Below are 24,166 nucleotides of genomic sequence, written 5' to 3' on the forward strand. Positions count from 1 at the left end.
CGTAAAAGCAAGAGAGTTCCAGAAAAACATCTGCTTCTGCTTTATTGACTATGCCAAAGCCTTTGATTGTGTGAATCACAAAAAAACTGGAAAATTCTTAAAGAAATGGGCATACCAGACCACCTGACCTGCCTCTTGAGAAATTTGTATGCAGGTGAAGAAGCAACAGTTACATGGAACAACAGACTGGTTCCAAATAGGGAAAGGAGCACGTCAAAACTATATGTTGTCACCCTGCTTATTTAACTTATATTCAGAGTATATCATGCAAAACGCTGGGCTGGATGAGGCACAAGCTGGAATCAAGATTGCAGGGATAAATATCAATAACCTCAGATATGCAGATGACACCACCCTTATGGCAGAAAGTGAAAAAGAACTGAAGAACCTCTTGATGAAAGTGAAGAAGGAGAGTGAAAAAGTTGGCTTAAAGCTCTAAATTCAGAAAACTAAGATCATGGCATTTGTTTCCATCACTTCATGGCAAATAGATGGGGAAACAGTGGAAACAGTGTCAGACTTTATTTTTGGGGGCTCAAAATCACTGCAGATGGTGACTGCAGCCATGAAATTAAAAGACGTTTTCTCCTTGGAAGAAGAGGTATGACCAACCTAGATAGCATATTAAAAAGCAGAGACATTACTTTACCAACAAAGGTCCATCTAGTCAAAGCTATGGTTTTTCCAGTAATCATGTATGAATGTGAGAGTTGGACTCTAACGAAAGCTGAGCGCTGAAAAATTGATGCTTTTGAACTGTGATGTTAGAGAAGCCTCTTGAGAGGCCCTTTGACTACAAGGAGAGCCAATCAGTCCATCCTCACCAAAATCTGTCCTGAATATTCATTGGAAGGACTGATGCTGAGGCTGAAACTTTGGCCACCCAAATGGGAAGAACTGACTCATTGGAAAAGACCCTGATGCTGGAAAAGATTGAAGGTGGGACGAGAAAGGGACCACAGAGGATGAAATGACTGGATGGCATCACCAACATGATGGAGATGTTTGAGTCAGCTCTGGCAGTTGGTGATGGACAGGGAAACCTTGTGTGCTGCAGTCAATGGGGTCACAAAGAATCAGACAAGACTGAGTGATGAACTGAACTGAACGGATAGATTTCTGGGGCTTCCCAGGTGGCTCAGTGGTAAATAATCCACCTCCCAAGCAGGAGACATGGGTCAATTCCTAAGTCAAGAGGATCCCCTGGAAAAGGAAATGGTAACCCACTTCAGTATTCTTGCCTGGGAAATCTCAAGGGCAGAGGGGCCTGGCAGGCTACAGTCAAGTTCAGGGTCTCAAAGAGTCAGATACAACTTAGTAACTAAACCACCACCATACATTTCAAAGAATGACTGAGAAAAAAAGATGTTCCTACATATAAGATAAGGGGGACATTTTGAAGGTATGGTAAATTTTTTTCATTAGTGATATGTTTTAGAATAATTTCCTTTCCTTCCTTGATGGCCCAAACGGTGAGAAGCCATATTAGAAGCTGCCATATATAGGACAGTTCAAGAAGTCCTTCCTTCTGGAGGTGGCATCTGAGCTGAGACTCAGATAACCAGACAGAACTAGGCATTCCCAGCTCCACGGCAGAGAGTGCAGGCGGAGGAAGGGCGGATGCACCTCTGGTATCGCTCTGCTGCGCTCAGCCTTCCGCTTCACCTTCCTCACCCAGGCTCTGTACTCCCCCACCTTGTTTCTTGTCGAACAGGGACACAGACAATCAATTTGGAGTAAAAAACCTTTCATTAGAGATATGCTACTTCCCGTGGGACAACATTTAACAGTATTAAACAGGGTATCATTGTCTCAGGCTAAACCAGTAGCATCTGGGTTCTTCCAGCCATAATCAGAGATATCTGAAGGGAAATGATTAGCTTCTTGACTTTGAGATGATTATCAGAGTGATACCTCCCCAAATGGAAGGTGTCCCTCCCAACTACAAATTCCTACCCCCACCATTCAGTCTCTCCCATATAAATTTCTGGCAGTTTAAGAATGGCCATTCTATCTCACCTAATTATGAAGCCTTCAGACCAAGATCCGACCACCCAGCTACATAATGAAGAGTTTTAATTATTAAAAGGGGCATTTATGTGTCCTTTTCTGATAAATTTTAATATCATTGCATTGGAAACTAAAGTGTCATTCTGTTTCACCTCTAGACATCCTCAAGTCTGATTAGCAAAGCCATCATCCAAGGAGTGTAACTGCTTCTGTATCATGTTCATCTCAGAACATGGGTCAGGAGAGAAGAAAGGGAAAGCATGCCTTGACCAGGGCTTCGGGCCAAAGAACCACATGCAGGATCAGCTGTGGAGCACATGTGAGAAGGAGCTCAGCCATGGCTTTTAGAAACAACCAAGGAGAGTTTGACATGGGGAAGTTTCATGCTGGGAAGGTAAATTTCTGATAGAAACAGAACTGCAAGCATTTGTTAAGACACCTGTGTGGCAGGCAGGTGTAGTATTCATTTATAAGAATGTTTTCCCTTCAAAATGGGACTTAAAGCTTTTCAACTTTATCTGGAACAATACAAAGTAGGGTTTTTTTTTGTTTGTTTTCTTTGCATTTTTTTCATGAATTCTGCATCCATGTAATTATGTGTTTGTCATACCTCTTACTGAGACTATTACTCACATGAATGAAGTAATAAAGAAACAATTACATATTTGAATACCAATATCATACAAATAGAATATTTACAGCATCCTAGAAAAATTCAAGTATCAAATTCTCTTTAAGTAGAATATATTACAGAAAACTGTGAAATGCAAGAATGGATGTCCAGGCAAGGAAGTTGGAAATTCTTGATGAAAAAAAAACAGTAGAAGAGGGGAATTTATACTGACATAAAATATATGTGGGCCAATTTTTTAAAAATCACAATACCTTTCTTGTGACTTTATAAGCCATTTACTCATGAGCATAATAATGGATACTATTTTAGACACAGAAAATTTACAGAGAATTTGGATTATGAGATGAAGTTTACAAATTCAAAACAATGTATAGGTTAAATAAATGGAAATAAAAAGTTACATTACATAATTAATGATAATAGTAAAACCTCTTTCAGCTGAAAAACTAAGTGAAAAATGACAGGGAGAAAATATTCTCAGTAAGAATATATTGAAATGTTATTAGAAAATTTCTACTTCTATCTATGACAGAGTAGTTTATATCAGATCAACTCCCTCCCCTGACAAGAACAATAAAAAAAGATAGTAAAATTTATTTTAAAAAAGCCACAACCAAATAGCATTTGAGGCATTAGAGAGCAACTAACAACCTGTTAGGGTGAATAGGATGAAACCTAGGAAACGAGCAATGCATTGATGTAAACCTGATGTTCTTTATTGATTGTCCTCTGAAGTTGTTTTTCCAAGAAGAGAGTGACACAGGTGTGAAGATAATTAGAATAGTCTCAGAATTTTTGGTTGGCTCAGAGTTGGGTGGGCAAAAGATGGAGCTCAGTATGACCAAAGTAGCTAAGACCTTGGAGGAAAGGGAATTGCAGGTAAGTATGTTTGATGTTTTACAGTTCTTTTCCCCACAAGGGTGTTTAATAAGACACAGAGTGAGAATATAAGCAACACATTAGAAAAGTGGAAGTTAAGATGCTAACTAGAACTTTAGGCAGTTTCATAACATTTGAGAAATAGAAAAACTGAATTCAGAGATTTCCAAAGACCTCTTAGATTTAAATCATCTTCTGTCTTATTGGATCTATAACTTATTGAATCAATAACTCATCTGTCTTCCAGGAAAAACAAGCAGCAACAATAAAAAAACCAAACGGTCTCTCTAAAGAAAGATATCATTTAGAGCCCTTATAATTCATCACTCATACCTGGCATTCAATTAAAAATTATAGGGCAACCCCAGAGACAGGACAGTGTGGCCAAAAATGAAGGAAAAAAGCAATAAAAACAGGCCCTGGATGATCTATGTATTGAATTATTTGATGCTTTTAAATGTTTGTAGTTAATAGATTTAAGAAAATATATAAAAAGAATTTTGGCAGATAACTGGAGCCTATAAATGTGATCTATGGAAATTAAAGTGTTGATACATGCAATTATCAGAAGATTTCATCAAATGAATAGCAATTAGAGCAGAGTATTAATAAATTAATAAATAGCATTAATAGCAAATTAGAGCAGAGTATTACTGAACTGCTAAGTAGAAAGTAGAAAAGAGAACAAGGTATATATATGGCAAATGGTGAGAGAGGTTCTTACATATGTATAATTGGAGCCCCAGAAGGAGAAGGGAGAGAGAATCGGGGGCTAAACAATAATTGAAGAGATATTATCTGATAATTTTCCAAAACTGATGCAAGACATGGCCAAAGATTCAAGAATTTCTATAAAATCCAAGATTACATAAGCACTACTTAAAATTAAAGTCAAAGAGAAGATTATAAAAGCATCCAGAAGATAAAACCCATCACCTCTGAGGAGAAACAGTCAAAATGATGAAAGCTGGAAGACAATGGAGTGATATTTTTAACACACTCTGAGAAAAAACTGCCAACTCAAAATTCTTTAAGCAGTGAAAATACCTTTCAAAAATCAAAGTTCAATGAAGACATTTTTTCAAACAAAATTTCAGAGTGTTTGTTGCCAGTAAATGGACATTAAAATTGATTGATGTAGAAATACTCTCAAATATTACTTTATATAAACTAATGGACTAAAATGATGAATTCACAAAAGGTAGCTAATTTTTTGGGAGTTTAAAAAGTGCAGTTTTGTTTAGGATTTATTAGGTTATTTTTCTCCTTTATTAAAAAATAATATAAGAAATAAATCCTTTGGAAGAATACTTCACATTAACTGATGAATGACAATATGGGCCATTTGTAGAATGTGACAATTTTAACAGGAAATGAGCAAATTTAGAAGGGCTTGGCAAAATGTAACATGCTAAAATGGCAACTGAGTAAGAAGTCAAAAGATTATTAGTTTATAAATATACTTTATGACCATAATAGAGAACTGAAGTATAATATAATTTGTGGGATTATTAAATACAGTGCTTTATGTCTTTTGTTTTAGATTAAATTTTCTTAAAATTTTGAAAATCTAACGTGGTCTTCTGTACTTATGTACTCTTCCTTTAGGATTCTGCTCCCAAATAATTTCTGGAAACCATGAAGAATATTTACCAATGAAGGAGATAATCCCCTTTATTGCTAACTTGTTGTGACCTGCCAGTTTCAGTCCTAGAGAAATATAGTTGTTGTCAGTGAACTCAATTTCTTTCTATAACTTTCTCTGTCACCTAAAATCCAAATTCTTGGACCTGGTTTGGAGATGAAGCACTGGAAATCTGAGGAAAATTTTTCTCATATTTTAGTTTTAGTAAGAATATAAAAGAAACTTAGTTCCAGTGTTTCCACTTCTGAAAATCATATAGGGGAATAACGAAAGTGCAAAAATGCTACATCTGACCATAATGGTATTAAACTATAAACAGAAACTATAATACCTACAGATATAACACTGGGAAGAACCTCCACACACATAAATTTAACAATTTTGATGAAATGAATGAATTCTTTGAGATTCAAAAGCTGCCAAAGCTTACCCAAGATGAAATAGATAACCTGAATAGTTCTATAACTGTTAAAAATATTGAACTTAATGTTTAAAACCTTCAGAGAAATAAATCTATGGTCTTAGATTATTTCACTGGCAGATTTCACTGAATATTTAAGGGAATAGGATGAACGCTATGTAATGCTATGTGATCTCAAAAAAATCGAGGAAAAAACACCTCTCAATGCATTTTATAAGATTATCATTACCCTGCTACCAACACCCAAAAAGGGAAATGAAGAGAACTACAGACCAGTATCCCACATGAATATAGATTAAAAAATTCTCCAAAAAATATTAGCAAGTTGAATCCAATTAAATATAAAAAAATAAAATACCATTGTTGATGAGGCCTGCGAATACAAGCCTGGCTCAATATTTGAAAACCAGTCAATATAATCAACAGTATTAATAGTCTAAAGAAAAAAACACATAATTGTATCAATTGATAAAAATAACCTTCTGACTAAATATAGTACCCATTTAAAATAAAAATCTGAATATAAATGTTTATAGAATTCTTCATAATGAAAAATACTGGAAACAAGTGCCTTTCAGTGGATAAATGGATAAACAACCTCTGGTACATCTGTATAATGGAATATTACTCAGCAATAAAAAGGAACCAACTGTTTAACATACAATAACTTAAATGAATCTCAAAGATGTAATTCTCAAAGTAATTCAGTCTCAAAGTTTATGTATTATGTGATTACAGTTACATGACAGTCTCTAAATGACGAAATTATGACAGAGAACAGACTAGAAGTTAAGGGTTGGGAGGGTGCGACTATAAAAAGATAGCACAGGGGAAATTTGGGGGTGATGGAATTTTTCTGTATCTTTATTGTGGTGGTAGTTATGTAAATATTTGTGGAACATGGAACTTAACATACCCTCCAAGTTCAGTTTAACTGTAAAATATGAACAGAGGAGCTTGGCAGGCTACAATCCATGGGGTCGCAAAGAGTTGGACATGACTGAGAATGCGTGCACACACGCCATCTTTAAATAATAATTTAAAAACACATTATAACTACATATTCAGCAAGGAAAATGAATCTTTAAAAAGCAAAGAAATGCTGTAAACTCCATATTATATGAAAGTATGGTCAAAAGCAATTTAGATCAGCAAAATCTTCATGGGAATCCTTGATGATGTGTTGAGTTTATAGGGAAGAATAAGTAGTGTAAAGAAGGCCAGTTGTGGAAAATATTAGAAATTGCCACCAACATCCACTTACGAAGAAGAAAGCACTACTCTGAGTGAGCAGGACTGAGAATAAATAGGAGTAACTACTGAGGGAGATGGCGAATATGCATGGACCAAACAGATGGGCGACAGAAGTGACAGAAAGCACCACTTTCTAAAAAGGAAGACAAGAGTTTGTTTCTCTGGGTGACTGTAGCCAGTGAAGCAGCCATCACCTCTACCCACATTTCATTGACCAAAACCAGTCATATGCGCTTAACTTCCAGGGGAAGTGCAAAACTCCCACAGGCACAATAATCACTGTGGTCTGCCTCGTGCTTGTGTGAGTGCTCAGTAGCTCGGTTGTGTCTGATTCTTTGTGTCCTGTAGACAGTAGCCCGCCAGTCTCCTCTGTCCTTGGAGGCAGGAATACTGGAGTAGGGTGCCATTTCTTTCTCCAGGAGATCTTCCTGATTCTGGGATGGAACCAGCATGTCCTGTGTCTCCTGCATTGGCAGGTGGATTCTTTACCACTGAGCCACCCAGGAGGGCCCTATAGTCCACCTCTCTGGTATAAATTAAAGCCACTTTCCTTCCTGCATGCCAAAGAACACCCAGCTTCTTTCCAAGGGTAACATCCCCAGAGTCCCACTAGCCAGTGATGTCAAACTCAAACTCCAGTATGTCTGGGTGGTATAGGATTGTCTCTTCATTAGGGTGTGGGTCACAGGGCTCTCTATGTCATGTCCAAGCATGGCTGCCCTTAATCTGGAAACCTAGGAACTAAATGACAAGATATCTGCCTCCTACTCAAAGGACAATGATTGATTAAGGACAGGGTAATACAGAAGCACTCCCAGTAAGAATGGGAAATGGAGGGAGAGATACTGTAAAGATAGTGGCCCAAAGCTGCTTCTGTGGTGGCTCAGATGGTGAAGAATCTGCCTGCAATGCCAGAGACCCAGGTTCAATCCCTGGGTCAGGAAGATCCCGTCGAGAAGGGAATGGCAACCCACTTCACTATTCTTGCCTGGAGAATTCGTAGACAGAGGAGCCTGGTGGGCTCCAGTTCATGATCTCACAGAGTCAGACAACAACAGTGAGTAACACACACTCTGTATGAACCATATATACTCTATATAAGCTATATATTGAGTGGAATATGTTTCTTTTCAGAAAATGTTGTCCATTATTAAATTTATTAATAATGCACTCCTAATGAATTAAGGAAGAATTGATCAAGATTTCTGAAGGCCAGTATGGCAAAATGAAGCAAAGGCTTTAAAGATATTTATTCCTCAGTACTTAGTATTTTTGCTTTTTATACTTTATCGTGAGTAAATAATCAGAGGATGCAGATATTTATACCTAATGTTCATTGCAGACTTACTATAATACCAAAATTGAAAACAACTGAAATACCCACAGGATAAAAATAAAATTATTACATATTTATGAATTGGAATATTTTGAAGTTCATAAAGATGATTTAATGGCATGGGACATGTTCATAATATAAGGTCATGGGGAAAGATGAGTGGAAAAGATTTGTATATATGTGGGTGCTTGTGTATATATAGACATGCAAAGGAAAAAATTTGAGGATATATGTCACTATACAACTAGTAGTCATTTCTTTATGGTTGGTGGATTACAAATAAGTTTTATTTTTTTCTGCACATACTTCTGTGTATCAGTGTCTCCCATGCCCAGCTTCTATCTCCATTGTTCGATTTGGTTTACTCTTTAGAACTCACCTAACATAATGTGTGTCTTACTTAATTTGCTTTTTCTACATCTTCTCCTCTTGTCTGTGTGCTCCGTGGAGGCAGGAATTTTTGTCAGGTGTTCCCCTGCTGAATCCTTCATAAACATTTGCTCACTGAACAATGAGTGTCCCAGGACAGAGACTCAGGACAATCAATATTTTTTTTAATGTTCATCTCTTTAAGTCCCTTTATCTCCTCTGGACCTTTCCTCATTTTCAAATACTAAGCCAGGGTTTCAGTGAGAGATTGGCAGCAATTTCAATCGTCTTTTCTGTAAGAAGCTTCATTTTGGGTCAGTGACTATGATTTTCCTTCACTTAAACACACAGAAAATCATTTCTTAGTGTTGACCTTTTTGGTCAGCACAAGATGAAGCAGGGATTTGGGTTGGTGTGTGATCAGAGCCTCTTTGTTTGCAAGGAACTCCTAGAGATTATTGTAGTGATCCCAGGAAAAGGTGTTTGTTTACCTCTTAACCTCCTTATACAATAATAAAGACATGTGTACACTTGAGCAGGGGAAGAACAGGAAAGTCACCGAGAATCACCAGACACATAGTTTGTCTTTTACTGTCCTCTCTCTGCAGGTCTGCTCCATCTTCCTCTCTAGGCTTACTTACCAACTTCCGCTGCTTACTGATAACTTCTGTTTCCTCTTCAGTTTGCAAGGGCTTCCTTTCTGTCTGCTCCCATCCCCCTCTTCTAACTGATTCAGCCTCTGGTTCTCAAAATTGATCTGCCTCTGGTTTTCAGCAAGGGCCAAAGCATAGATTGCTCTGGCCTGTGCCCACCCTGTATCCAATCTGGTGCTTTTGGGGTTCGGAAAGGATCCCATAAACCAAAATATGCCCCCAGGAGCATAGAAGGTAGATGGCATCCTGTCTCCACAGTCCTCTCCGTGCAAATGGGTTCTATGCAGGTTACTGTTTGTTTAACTCTTACAACCCCACTTTTGACCTTGCAAAGTGCTCTAGGACACTGACATTGATTTATAACCCCCATCTTTGATTGCCTATTGTGGCACCTAATGTGAAACATGCAGGCTTACTGCTTGAGTTTAGCTTTGTTTTTGGAAAACCTGACCCAGTTTTCTGTAGGTTGGGCTTCAGCTTCCTTCCAAGCTCAAGGGACAGAGAATAGACTCTGCTTTGAGGAGTATACTTTTTATTTTTGCACTGTGACTAGTTCAGGGCCACAGTTATAAAATGCCATGCTTTTTATATTACTGTGATGGGGCTCAGGGCAGGCCACCCCAAGATGTGCCACTCTGGCATGTGGATTATTTTGAATTGAAAACAAGCCAGGCCTAAGAGACTCAGGAAGAATCTTTTAACTTCCCCCTGATTGCCTAAAAGAATGGAAGACTGGAAGACTGTCTCAGGATGGAGCAGTCACCTTGGATAACCACAGTAAAGTATTGATATTGGGTGTGGTAGGGAGGACCCTAGCAGAGCCCATCTGATCCAAGTGTTCTCCGTGTCCCATTGTCTTTGGATGGCCCAACAAACGTTAGTTTACCAAACATTAACTCTTTTTATCTTCCTGTGAATTACTTTACTTCCTCTTGAAGCCCCAGACCCTTGCCTCCTCCTCCTGAGTCTAGAACATATATACCTCACCTTGCTTTTCTTTCTTTGGAATTTTTCATACTTACATGGATATGTAATAGATTTGGTTTTCTCCTGCTTTCAGTCTGCTTCATATCATTTCAGTTGCCAGCTAAAAGAAGTAAGAGGGTAAAGAGGGGAAATTTCCATTCCCCTGATAGTTGTTTCTCAAAAGAAAATTTCTGTAAAAGTTGCTCAAATTTCAATATAAAACTGAAAAAATGATTAGGGATTTTTTTGGGGGAAAAAAAAAATCCTCAGTTCAGTTCAGATGTGTGCCCATACCTTCCAAAGTCAAGAAACATTGAGTTGTTCTTGATAAGATGACACAGAGAAAATTCTGGAAATCTCTGGAATATTAATATTCCCATGATGTAGATGAGCCATTGCTGGAGTCTTGTCTCCTGCTGAAATAAATAAACAGATATGGAGAGATATGTGGGTAAGAGAAGAGCCCTCAAAATTTGATATCTGAGTGTTAGTCACATGTCATTTTGATTCTGAACATCATCTGTGACTGGAAGATAAAAATAGTTCCTTTTTTGTTTCTATGCTTTTATGTTACTGTGTTTGATTCCTGATGTTCTGAAAAATGCTAATTTGTGTTTTTCACAGTGCAAACTAAAATATATTTCCTTTAAGAAAACAGCAGCCTGAACCCAACTGTAGAAATTATATTTACTTTAATTTGTAAATCAGATTTGTTTCTAGCCTCTGCCTCTGTGGTCAGAGACCGAAACAAGGTACTGACTTCAGTAGTTACTTCCTCTTTCTTTCAGGGGGTGTTAATTTTTATGCCTGGTTATAACCACAATTTCCCTCAAATACAAACACACAGAGTCAGACAATTTGACAAATAATTGTTAATTATTTTATATTATAGTTAACATAAAGATTTTTCTTAAAAAAAAAACACAACAAAACCCAAACTTTAAGCTACATGATTCTCTAAGTCAGTAGTATTTCCATCTGATGAAGGAAATAAAATGAAGCAGTATGGACAGTCAAGACCTAGGAGAGATTTGCTCTTGGCATTACTGACCTGGTAATACCAAAAGAGTCCCTCCCCAACACCAGTCAGTCCAAGTTTGTTGGCTGGGGAATATTTCCTTTGCCCACAGGAGCCTTGATCTCCTGTCTAATCTTCACAACTGCTTCGTCCACATGATTGTGAAGGTGGTCACCACTGCTTACTCCTCTCCCTCCTTCAAGGAATGGCCATCTCTACCACTGCTGATCTATGAAAAAGTCCCAGGTGTTTGGTTGCTGGTTTTCTTCCTATCTTTCCTAGACTATAGGCTGCCTGAGGGCAAGAGAGGTATCCATTATATTCACCTTTGTACCTTCCTTCACAGGACCTCCCTCATAGCTCAGTCGGTAAAGAATCTACCTGCAATGCAGGAGACCTGGGTTCAATTCCTGGGTTGGGGAGATCCCCTAGAAAAGGAAATGGCAGTCCACTCCAGTATTCTTGCCTGGAGAATCCCATGGTCAGAGAAGCCTGGCAGTCTACAGTCCATGGGGTTGCAAGAATCAGACACAACTTAACCGAATACACTACCACCATAGTGTTAACAGCTGCACCCAGTCCCAGTGTGATAAATATTTGTTGACTAATGAGAGAACATCTCAGCATCAGTACTTCAGGCAGTCATGTACTTCTTGTCTCTCTTTGAAAAATTCATTTTATTAAAAGTCATTACCATATGCACGTGTATTAATATCTAATGTAGTTGAGAGAGAGAGTCCAAGGGCAATTTGTCCACTGTATCTATTGCTCTCTGTCCCATTTTTAGATGTGTTTGATTGAGCTAACAGTTTAAACAGATGTTCATTTCCGTACCATGTTTCTGCCACTTTCCCCCTCACTCTTCAAGCAGAAGTCATACTGGTCTTTCAGTTCCTCAAATGTGCTGGGCATTTTCTCGTCTCTGGCTCTATTAGAGAACTTTTTCCTCTGTTAGGAATGGTTTTACTCTTGCCCTCTTTGACTTGGCTCTCTTAGAGTTCTTTCAGCATCTACCATGAGTGTCATTTCCTACAGGTTGTTTTCCCCAATCTCCTGATTTCTGCTTTACTTTTTCTCCTCACACTTTGTTTTTGAATTCTGCATAGCATTTAGCATTTTGTTATGATACATTTAGCTAACAATTTTGTCTGTTTAATATCTGTCTCCTCTTTTGATTGTAGTTTCCAAAAGAATAGGACTGAAAATGTAATGCTTTGTACATAGTGGGTGCTCCGTAAATGTTTGTTGAAAGAATGGATAAATGACTGAATCGTTACAGTATCCTCTTCCTCTCTTGCAGTTCTATGTGTACTAGAAGAATGGAATTTCTCTGAGAGAGAGAGGGGGAAACCACTTTTTTCCCCCAGATGGCAGTGTATAGGCAATATAAATCAAGCAATGAATAAATTAGAACAAAATTTAGATATCAAAGACATGGCATTTCATTTCAGGTTATATCACTTGCTGTTAATCAACACTTAATTGAAAATTGTGTTTCTCTCTCTCTCCTTTTTTTTGAGAAAAAAGCTTAAACCAGTGTTTTTTATGGTTTATGAATCTCCATAGTAGTCTCCATTTCCACAGTGCTTTTGGCTTTAGTATCAAAAAGTCCTTATACATAACTTTCTTTCAACTTTAATTTAATTGTATGTAAATTAGGAAGGTAACATATATTTTAAATAACGATGTTTTACCCTTACTTCCAAATAGGAATTGTGGTCACTTTCATATTATTAAGACATTTTTCAGACATCAGGCAAAGCAATTATTATGAAGATTGAAAGAATAGACAAAATTTTTTAAGGAGAGAAAACTTTTTCCACAGAAATCTAACATTGTGTCATTAACATACAGATAAAATTTAACAATAATTTAGCAATATATTTTTAAAATTTCTTGATAGACAAAACCAGAAAGGAAGCACAGTGGGTTCTAAAGATTCCTTTAGATATTATAAAAGAAATATAGGTATTCAGTTAGGAAAAAACAAAACAGTATTCCCAACATTGTGTTCCAGGCAGGAATTAGGTTCCAAGAGGAATTCCTTGGATAGATCCATACAGAGGAACAATTAATAACACAGTGCGCAGTATCTTTAAATATTATTTTGTAGAAGATGCAAAGTTCAGTTCAGTTCAGTCGCTCAGTTGTGTCTGACTCTTTGCAAGCCCATGAACTGCAGCACACCAGGACTCCCTGTCCATCACCAACTGCCGGAGTTTACCCAAACCCATGTCCATTGTGTCGGTGATGCCATCCAACCACTCATCCTCTGTCGTCCCCTTCTCCTCCTGCCCTCAATCTTGCCCAGGAGCAGGGTCTTTTCAAATGAGTCAGCTCTTTGCATCAGGTGGCCAAAGTATTGGAGTTTCAGCTTCAGCATCAGTCCTTCCAATGAACACCCAGAACTGATCTCCTTTAGGATGGACTGGTTGGATCTCCTTGCAGTCCAAGGGACTTTCAAGTCTTCTCAAACATCACAGTTCAAAAGCACCAATTCTTCGGCTCTTAGCTTTCTTTATAGTCTAACTCTCACATCCATGCATGTCTACTGGAAAAACCATAGCCTTGACTAGATGGACCTTTGTTGACAAAGTAATGTCTCTGCTTTTTAATATGCTCTCTAGGTTGGTCTTAACTTTCCTTCCAAGGAGTAAACATCTTTTAATTTCATGGTTGCAATCACCATCTGCAGTGATTTTGGAGCCCCAAAAATAAAGTTAGCCACTGTTTTCCACTGTTTCCCCTGGTCACAGCAAACACCCTCTTCCAACAACACAAGAGAAGACTCTACACGTGGACATCACCAGATGGCCAACACCAAAATCAGATTGATTATATTCTTTGCAGCCAAAGATGGAGAAGCTCTATACAGTCAGCAAAAATAAGATCTGAGCTGACTGTGGCTCAGATCATGAACTCCTTATTGCCAAATTCAGGCTTAAATTGAGGAAAGTGGGGAAAACCACTAGACCATTCAGGTGTGACCTAAATCAAATCCCTTATGATTATACAGTGGAAGTGACTAACAGATTTAAAGGACTAGATCTGATAGACAGAGTGCCTGTTGAACTATGGACAGAGGTTCGTGACATTGTACCGGAGACAGAAATCAAGATTATCCCCAAGAAAAAGAAATGCAAAAACACAAAATGGCTGTCTGAGGAGGCCTTACAAAGAGCTGTGAAAAGAAGAGAAGTGAAAAGCAAAGGAGAAGAGGAAAGATATACCCATTTGAATGCAGAGTTTCAAAGAATAGCAAGGAGAGATAAGAAAGCCTTCCTCAGTGATCAATGCAAAAAAATAGAGGAAAATAATAGAATGGGAAAGACTAGAGATCTCTTCAAGAAAATGAGAGATACCAAGGGAACATTTCATGCAAAGATGGGCTCAATAAAGGACAGAAATGGTATGGACCTAACAGAAGCAGAAGATATTAAGAAGAAGTGGCAAGAATACACAGAAGAACTGTACAAGAAAGATCTTCGTGACCCAGATAATCACGATGCAAAAGGGTCTAAGAATGACCATTTTTTATATCAACCTTTGGCAGATACTGAGCTGATAATATTAAACTTTTGTAAAGGCTTTTCAGTAAGGAGTTAAGTCAATATGTTTGTTGCTTTTTGATTAACTACTGTAAAAGAAAAAGTTTATTTAGAAAAGAGACAATATGTCCTTAAATATCACTTAGGATAATAGAACCCTAAAATACAGCAGAAAAAGTTATTCCCCTTTATGCCTTTTACCCAGGTTTCCACCTGAGTTCCTGGTTAGGGCATTATTCTAAATCTTATTTTGGTTAGAATTACATTCTGAGAATGGTTTGCAAAACATATCATTACCTGCTGGATAAACTGACTTGTTATGTGGAATTTCCTTCTTATAGTCTATGCAGGTTTGAAAATGTTCCAGAGTATTTTAGTATAGTTTATCCTAAGTTGAATCTTCTGACCATAATTAGATAATAGGTTTAATTTTGTGAACTATCCTCATAGGTTTTTATACAACTATTCAAAAAATGAAATATAATTTTTATCTTCTATAATGAACATTTCATGGTAACAGGAATTTGTGAAGCCAATCTGAACATTACATTTCTTGATTAATTCAGAGATTGCCCAGCCACCCAGTCAGAATTAAGGAAGTGTAATGACATTTGCTGATTCCTGGGAGATAATCTTCTCCCCAGCTGGAGGAGAAGCCTCATGGGATGAAAGCCCAATAGCTACTTCCTCTGTCTTGCTACCATGAACAGCCAAGACATATTGTAAAGCTGGAGAGAGAATTGCCTGGCTGTTAGCTTTTAAGCCCTAAATCCAGCCAAGTTTGGAGAAATACCTTACCTTTTTTGTTTAGCTCAATTTGAGTCCAATTTTCTGTTGTTTGCAGCTGAGAACATCTAACTAAAATATCTTCCTATTCAGAAGGTTAGAAAACTTATGTTTAAGATCTAACTAATATCCTTTACACACACACACACACACACAAAATCAAAGGGCTAAAATAGATTCATCAAAAATTATTGACGTGTAGTTCATTTGCATTGTTGTGTTAATTTCTGTTGTACAGCAAAGTGATTCCATTATGTATTCTTCGTTTTCATGATCTTTTTCATTATGGTTTATCACAGGATATTAAATATAGTTCCCTGTGCTTACAATAGGACTTTGTTGTTTGATCATTCTGTATATAAGAGTTTACATCTGCTAATTCCAAATACTAATCCATTCCTCTCCCTGCTCTCCCCCTTTTCAATCACAAGTTCTCTATGTCTGTGAATCTGTATATGTTTCACAGCAAAGTTCAGTTGTGTTGCATTTTAGATTCTACATAAAAGTGATATCACATGGAATTTGTCTTTCTCTTTCTGACTTACTTCACTTATATATAATATTATTATATACATGTAATCTCTAGGTCCATCCATGTTGCTGCAAATGGCATTATTTCATTCTCTTCTATGGCTGAGTAGTATCTACTATATATATGTACCACGTCTTTTTTATCCATTCATCTGTTGGTAGCCATTTAGTTGGTTTCCATGTCTTGGCTATTGTGAATAGTGCTACTATCAACATAGGGGTGCTTGTTATCTTTTTGAATTATACTTTTGTCCAGATATATGCCCAGATATACGCTGGGTCATATGGTACCTCTGTTTTTAGATTTTTGAGGAACTTCCATACCGTATTCCATAGTAGCTGCACCAACTTACATTCCCACCAATGGTGTAAGAGGATTCCCTATACTCTAGACCCCCTCCAGCATTTGTTATTTGTAGATTTTTCAAGGACAGCCATTCTGATTGGTGTGAGGTAGAACCTCATTATAGTTTTGATTTGCATTTCTCTAATAATTAGTGATGTTGAACATTTTTTCATGTGGCTCTTGGTTATCTGTGTGTCAACTCTGGAGAAATGTCCATTTAGGTATGCCTGTTTTGTGATTGGATTGCTTGCTTTTTGTTGTTGAGTTGTATGAACTGTTTGTATATTTTGGAAATTAAGCCACTGTTGGTTGCATCATTTGCAAATATTTTCTCCCATTCTGTGTGTTTTCATTTCATTTTGTTCCTGGTTTCCTTTGCTGTACAAAAGCTTGTAAATTTGATTAGGTTCCATTTGTTTATTTTTGCTTTTATTTCTATTGCAAAGGGTTAAAATAGACTCAAATTTGAAAACATTAAAATTAAAACTCTTTGTCTTTCAGGATGTTTCTCTTATCCATTTTCATTCTGCCAGAATGTTATGATACTGGCTAGAAAAAAATTCAAAGCCTGGTTTCTTCACCAAGATCAATCATTTACATGGAACGGAAACTAGTTAAAATTGTGAATGAATGCCATCCTGATTCTGACAGTAATTTGACTATTTCATGAAACTGGCAGGAAGGAACATAAAGCAGTGTTCTGTGGTCGTGTGGTCATTTTTACCCCTTGCAAAAAAAACCCTGAGAAACCCAGATTTGAGAGCTGAAATCTGTCCTACACTTTCAGAGGAAGAGAATGCTCTGAGGAATTTGTAACTTGGAATGACAACAGAATTATCTTCTGAATAGAGGTTGATTCCACACAAAGACCCTTCTGAGGAAACTACACCTGAGATATTAATGAGAGCAAAGAATTGACAGAGTGAGTCTTGTCACTCAGGATAGTTTCTAAAGGATTCTATAAACAGAAGATTGTCTTTTGAGTCTCCATTCTTTTTGAGGTGACTGAGTAGATCTCATCATCCAGCTATAAATGTTTGTTCAAATAAATTATTGACTGAGAAAAGTTTTGGGAGATATAGAATGAGGAGAGGTTGTAAGAAGCCTATAAAGCTGAGTGAAATAGCTCAGGTGGTAAGAATTAGAATTTGTTCTTTCAATATGCTCTTGTGAAAGCCATAGCAAGGGTAACTATGACCCTCAATCTATGCTTATTGATCCTATTGGCTGTGTCCAGGACCCTTCATTATAGTTGTTTTAAAGGACAGTGTAGTTTAAATATTTGAATTTAATACATTCCAAGTTAACAATAATTACATATATAGCAGTGGACATTTTGAAGTTTTGTTTTCCCTTAGATTAGATAGTTCCTTTTGAAAAGTTGTTTCAGATAATGATTTAATAAGATGGAAAATAAACATGTTTTTTCCTGACTAGTGGAGAAGCTCAAATGCCAATTAGGATTCTTATTGCAAATATTTGAAGATTGAACTCTGACTTAATATTTGATGTTCCTTTTGATGAAATGGAGCTAATTTTAGGTACTGCTAGATATTGTGCTCAAGTAATGCCATTGGGGTCCATTTCTAGGCTCTGTTCTCTGTCTCACAGCAGACTGAGATTTGTGTTATTCTACTTTTTAAATTCTATGCAGAGATAATTGCTTCTTGTACCTTCCTCATAATTTTAAGGATTCACATACATACTCTCTCTGGCCCAAACTAGGTTGCTATGCATAGTCCATCCTTTAGCTGATCACTATTGATGAGGGGTGGTAAGGGGTGGGGTGGGGGGATGGTAGCTAAGTAAGCAAATTGGCTTAGGCCCCACTCCTGAAGTAAAGTGGAGTGACTTTTTCCCACACGCATGGAGATGGGATGAGATTGTTCACTCAAAGGAAAACTGTGATACTGTTACTATTATAAGGGGGAGTGGATGCTCTGGGCAAAAGAACAACCACTCTTGAGTTAGAATATGGGTGTTCCAGTGGCAGAGCTGGTCAGAGTTTGAGGTCAGTGACCTGGAAAGCCTTTTTATGAATCCCTTCTTCTGATCTAGGTCTTTAGGAATGAAGGGCATAAATATTCATTGAGATATGAAATACTGTTTTATCATGTTCAGGAAAGGAATGAGTCAAAGAACTTCTCTTAATAGCCCAAATGTTCTTGTGGAGTACAATTACCTGGAAAAGATAATCCAGTGTTTCTATGGTGAAAACTTTCATTTGTAAACTTTCCTTCAATGTTTTAACATGCCTTTTCACATATCATCTGACAATGGTATTGTGCAACCAAATATGTAACTTGCTGACAACCACAAAGCATCTTGATTTAGAACTATATATACACCACATATTTACATTGACAACACTATTTAATCCACTTAGAATTGTATTTTATGAGAAACTGAAGGGCTCACATTTTGGCCACTTTGGCCAACAGTCTGTATCTGAAGCAGTGCACTGATGCAGAGAGAGATTTGTTTTTCAGTATCAAGTTTATGACATGAAGTATTTGTTTCATAGACAGTGCTTACCTTGTTCTTTTTTGTTGTTGTTCCTGTCTTTAATTCTTGGACCCCAGATACCAAGAACAAAGTGAAGAACACAGTTAAATCAGCCAATTCTGCATAAGGCCAGAAAGAAGAGTTCTATTTTAGAAAAATTATTGAATTCTAAATCTGTGTCTGAAGAAATGTTGTATAGGTTTTAGCTGTGAAACTCTTCTTCTAAGAATATAGCGGTATTCCCTATGGTTTTGATTGTGTTTGTCCTGAAAAGTTTCAATTTAATCTTAGAAAGGTTTGGGTCTTTTGAAAACAGTAAGAAAATCAATTATCGGGGTTTCAATTTTCTCCGGGCAATTTTCACCATTTCAGCATGCCCAAGAGGGAAACGGCCTATAATTTTGTTATGCTGAAGAATTTGGCAAGCTGGCTAATGGTGTTACTAAAAGTAAAGAAATCCCTTCGGTGGCATATGCAGGAAGTTATGTCTGAATCATTTGGAACCATTGTAGAGGAGCTTTTGTTCCTGAACAGATCTGTGGGGGATTTTCTTGGGAAGAAAAGGTGTCTGAATATTCTTAAATCTTGGACAGATTTATCAAACTCACTGTTTCACTTAAACCTTTGCCAAATATGACTCATCTTCCATCAAACAGACCTCTCCACAGGCATCTTCATCTTCAAAAAAATCAACACCCAATACCATCCTATGTTATCTTTCAGAGATGCAATGATGAAGTCTGTCTCAAAAGACACATATTTGTATTGATTTTATAATCTTAGAGGTTATAACATTCGAGTGAGGCTGTTATTTAGAAGCATACTCCACAAAAGTGTTTTTGAAGAGGTTTTTTTCCTGTTATTGTTTGTTTGTTTTGACTATGGGGACCTTGAGGGAAGGGAAGCTGAATGATAAGTGAAATGGCCTGAAACCATGAGTCAAGGTAAAAAAAAAAAAAAGAATAAATCAAAGGGAAGTCATTGAACACTGGTGAATATGAAAAAAGAAATTAAATCAGACTACGGAGCAAAATGCATAAATTTAGTATCCAGAAATACTCTTCATGGGAGGTTCTATTAGTTTGTCTACTAACAGTGGTCGGTGAAGTAATAGTCTCCAAAAGGTGGGGTCATTAACTCTGCAGGCATTTAGAACCGGTTTGAACAAAGCACCTGCCAGCTTGAGGTAGGGAATAATACTGTAGACAAGAGCTGAATAAGCAAGTGTGAAGACTCTTTGACTCTGACTTCCAGCTCATCATGTATAGGCAGTTCAAAAATCCTGCTGCCTTGTTCCTGCCAACTTGGATGCAAATTCACCTTGGCCAAAAAACTGATCATTAGATATGAAAGCCTCTTTTTTGTTGTTGTTGTTGGCTCCTCAAGTTCTTCACATATCACCTGGCATTCTGCTTAACAAATAGTTATAACTTTAAATGCAATGTGTAATGTCAGAGGTTTACAGACGCTATCTCATACTTCAGGATCACTGCAGTCTCCTATCTTACATAGGAGGCAAACGGTGCTCAGACACCAGCCTGGTGAGTTGGATTTCTAAGCCTGGGCTACCTCCTCAGAAAGAGAAAGAGAAAGAGAGCATGGGTTTAGATGCAAATAAAGGCAGAGGAACCAAAGATCAAGTTGCCAACATCTGCTGGATCATTGAAAAAGCAAGAGAGTTCCAGAAAAACATCTATTTCTGCTTTATTGACTATGCCAAAGCCTTTGACTGTGTGGATCACAGTAAACTATGGAAAATTCTTAAGGAGATGGGACTATCAGACCACCTGACCTGCCTCTTGAGAAATCTGTATGCAGGTCAAGAAGCAAGAGTTAGAACCTGACATGGAACAACAGACTGATTCCAAATAGGGAAAGGAGTACGTCAAGGCTATATATTTTCACCCTGCTTATTTAACTTATATGCAGAGTATATCATGAGAAACGCTGGGCTGGATAAAGCACGGGCTGGATGAAGCACTGGCTGGAATCAAGACTGCCGGGAGAAATATAAATACCTTAGATATGCAGATGACACCATCCTTACAGCAGAAAGTGAAGAAGAACTTAAGAGCCTCATGATGAAAGTGAAAGAGGAGAGTGAAAAAGTTGGCATAAAGCTCAACATTCAGAAAACTAAGTCATGGCATCTGGTTCCATCACTTCATTGGAAATAGATGGGGAAACAGTGGAAACAGTGGCTGACTTTATTTTTCTGGGCTCCAAAATCACTGCAGATGGTGACTGCAGCCATGAAATTAAAAGACCCTTGCTCCTTAGAAGGAAAGTTATGACCAACCTAGACAGCATATTAAAAAGCAGACACATTACTTTGTCAACAAAGGTCCATCTAGTCAAGGCTATGGTTTTTCCAGTGGTCATGTATGGATGTGAGAGTTGGACTCTAAAGAAAGCTGAGCACCAAAGAATTGATGCTTTTGAACTGTGGTGTTGGAGAAGACTCTTGAGAGTCCCGTGGACTGCAAGGAGATCCAACCAGTCCGTCCTAAAGGAGATCAGCCCTGAGTATTCATTAGAAGGACTGATGCTGAAGCTGAAACTCCAATACTTTGGCCCCCTGATGCGAAGAGCTGACTCATTTGAAAAGATCCTGATGCTGGGAAAGATTGAGGGCGGGAGGAAAAGGGGAAAACAGAGGATGAGATGATTGAATGGCATCACCGACTCAATGGACATGAGTTTGAGTAGACTTCAGAAGTTGGTGATGGACAGGGGAGCCTCACGTGCTGCAGTCTGTAGGGTCACAAAGAGTTGGACACGACTAAGCGACTGAACTGAACTGAATGTATCTGTGACCTAACTGTGCATAAAATTGAATGTAAATTTTTTCCATAACCAAATTTTCATTCTATTGTAAATGTTAATTTCCACCTGGTAATGTAAACTTTAATTTTGCTAGTTCAGCATGGAAACATGAGTGCCAGCAATCCTATGGACTGTAGCCTGCCAGGCTCCTCTGTTTATGAGATTCTTCAGGCAAGGATACTGCAGTGGGTTGCCATGCTGTCCTCCAGGTGATCTTCCTGATCCAGGGATACAATCTGCATTTCCTGCATTAGGAAGTGGGTTCTTTACCACTAGTACCACCTGCGAAGCCCATTAATTCAGAATCAGTCCAATTCAGTTCAGTCGCTCAGTCATGTCCGACTCTTTGCGACCCCATGAACCACAGCACGCCAGGCCTCCCTGTCTATCAACCAACTCCCAGAGTCCACCCAAACCCATGTCCATTGAGTCAGCGATGCCATCCAGCCATCTCATCCTCTGTCATCCCCTTCTCCTCCTGCCCCCAATCCCTCCCAGCATCAGGGTCTTTTCCAATGAGTCAGCTCTTTGCATCAGGTGGCCAAAGTATTGGAGTTTCAGCTTCAGCATCAGTCCTTCCAATGAACACCCAGGACTGATCTCCTTTAGGATGGACTGGTTTGGATCTCCTTGCAGTCCAAGGGACTCTGAAGAGTCTTCTCCAACACCACAGTTCAAAAGCATCAATTCTTCGGCGCTCAGCTTTCTTTAGAGTCCAACTCTTGCATCCATACATGACCACTGGAAAAACCATAGCCTTGACTAAATGGACCTTTTTTGGCAAGGTAATGTCTCTGCTTTTTTAGTATGCTGTCTAAGTTGGTCATAACTTTCCTTCCAAGGAGTAAACATCTTTTAATTTCATGGCTGCAGTGATTTTGGAGCCCAGAAAAATAAAGTCAGCCACTGTTTCCACTGTTTCCCCATCTATCTGCCATGAAGTGATGGGACTGGATGCTTTGATCTTAGTTTTCTGCATGTTAGGCTTTAAGCCAACTTATTCACTCTCCTCTTTCACTTTCATCAAGAGGCTCGTTAGTTCTTCTTCACTTTCTGCCATAAGGGTGGTGTCATTTGCATATCTGAGGTTATTGATATTTCCCCCGGCAATCTTGATTCCAGCTTGTGCTTCCTCCAGCCCAGCGTTTCTCATGATGTACTCTGCATATAAGTTAAATAATTCAGAATAAACCTCATCAAATCAGGATTTAAAAAATGTTACTTCAAAGTAAATTCTTTCAGTTTAGACTTCCCTTAAATTTCAGTTTTGCTTAAGTGGCATCTAACTTTAGGGAGGTGCTGGGGATTGTTAACAACAGATTGCGTGCGTGTTTCCTTTATCAGAGAAAGGAAGCAGCAAGGTATAAAGTTTTAGAACAATAGCTAGTAATTTACAAAGTAAATTACCAATAGTTTTACTATCTTACAAGATGTAAACCAGCTTGCCCAGAAATGTTGTGCATTTTCACTTAGGTGCCAAAACTGTATCAAATTACCTCCAAGAAAGAACCTGACACAGTGCCAATAGAAGGCATTGTGAATTTGGCAGTGACTGCTATAGCTGTGAGGCAAAGGAGGTCTTTGACACTAGATCAAAAGAGGGACTCTAATAAGCTGTATGTTTTTGGTGCTTTCCTTATAATTAAAGCTGTTGTAGAATCAGAATTTTGCTTAGAAGCGTCTCTATACCAATCAAAAAAGACGGTACATTTGACATTAGGAAATTGACTGCATATTTGTTCTAAGATGGACAATTTTGAAAATTTTCAAAATTTTTTTGAGTTCATCTAAAGTAGCCACTGTGACTCCAAATTACCCTGGGTGAAACAGTGCCATTTTGTGAGATGTGTGTAAGAATTTGAGTAACAATGATACTATACATAAAAAATAGGTGTCTGGCTTCTCAGAAGTGCAGACTTTGATTGAATAGACTGCTTCTGGAGAAATGATCATAGTTAGTCTTATGTATTGATTTGTAACTCATATCTTGAGCCCCTAGACAATGGTTGGCTATTTTTGACAACAGACCATAATTTGTGACCCTAATAGATAGAATTTATGGAGATTTGTTTCCAAATTAAACTCTCAGGGTTGTAAACACAGAAAAAATTTAAAATAAACCTTTTAAGACTAGACAGCATATTAAAAAGCACAGACATTACTTTGCCAACAAAGGTCCATCTGGTCAAAGCTATGGTTTTTCCAGTAGTCATGTATGGATGTGAGAGTTGGACTATAAAGAAAGCTGAGCGCCGAAAAATTGATGCTTTTGAACTGTGGTGTTGGAGAAGACTCTTGAGGGTCCCTTGGACTGCATGGAGATCCAATCAGTCCATCCTAACGGAAATCAGTCCTGAATATTCTTTGGAAGGACTGATGCTGAAGCTGAAACTCCAATACTTTGGCCACCTGATGCGAAGAGCTGACTCATTGGAAAAG

General features: G+C 37.9%; 1 long non-coding RNA gene across 1 annotated transcript; it reads right to left on the bottom strand.

Annotated features, from left to right (window-relative positions):
* Positions 1 to 685: 685 nt before the first annotated feature.
* LOC122434017 lies at positions 686 to 24,166 on the bottom strand. The gene is made up of 2 exons (XR_006267217.1): positions 24,102 to 24,166; positions 686 to 861 (listed from the first exon to the last, which is right to left on the bottom strand). It is a non-coding gene; the product is annotated as an uncharacterized LOC122434017 (long non-coding RNA).

This window comes from Cervus canadensis, chromosome 33, assembly GCF_019320065.1.
Source record: "Cervus canadensis isolate Bull #8, Minnesota chromosome 33, ASM1932006v1, whole genome shotgun sequence".
NCBI lineage: Eukaryota > Metazoa > Chordata > Mammalia > Artiodactyla > Cervidae > Cervus > Cervus canadensis.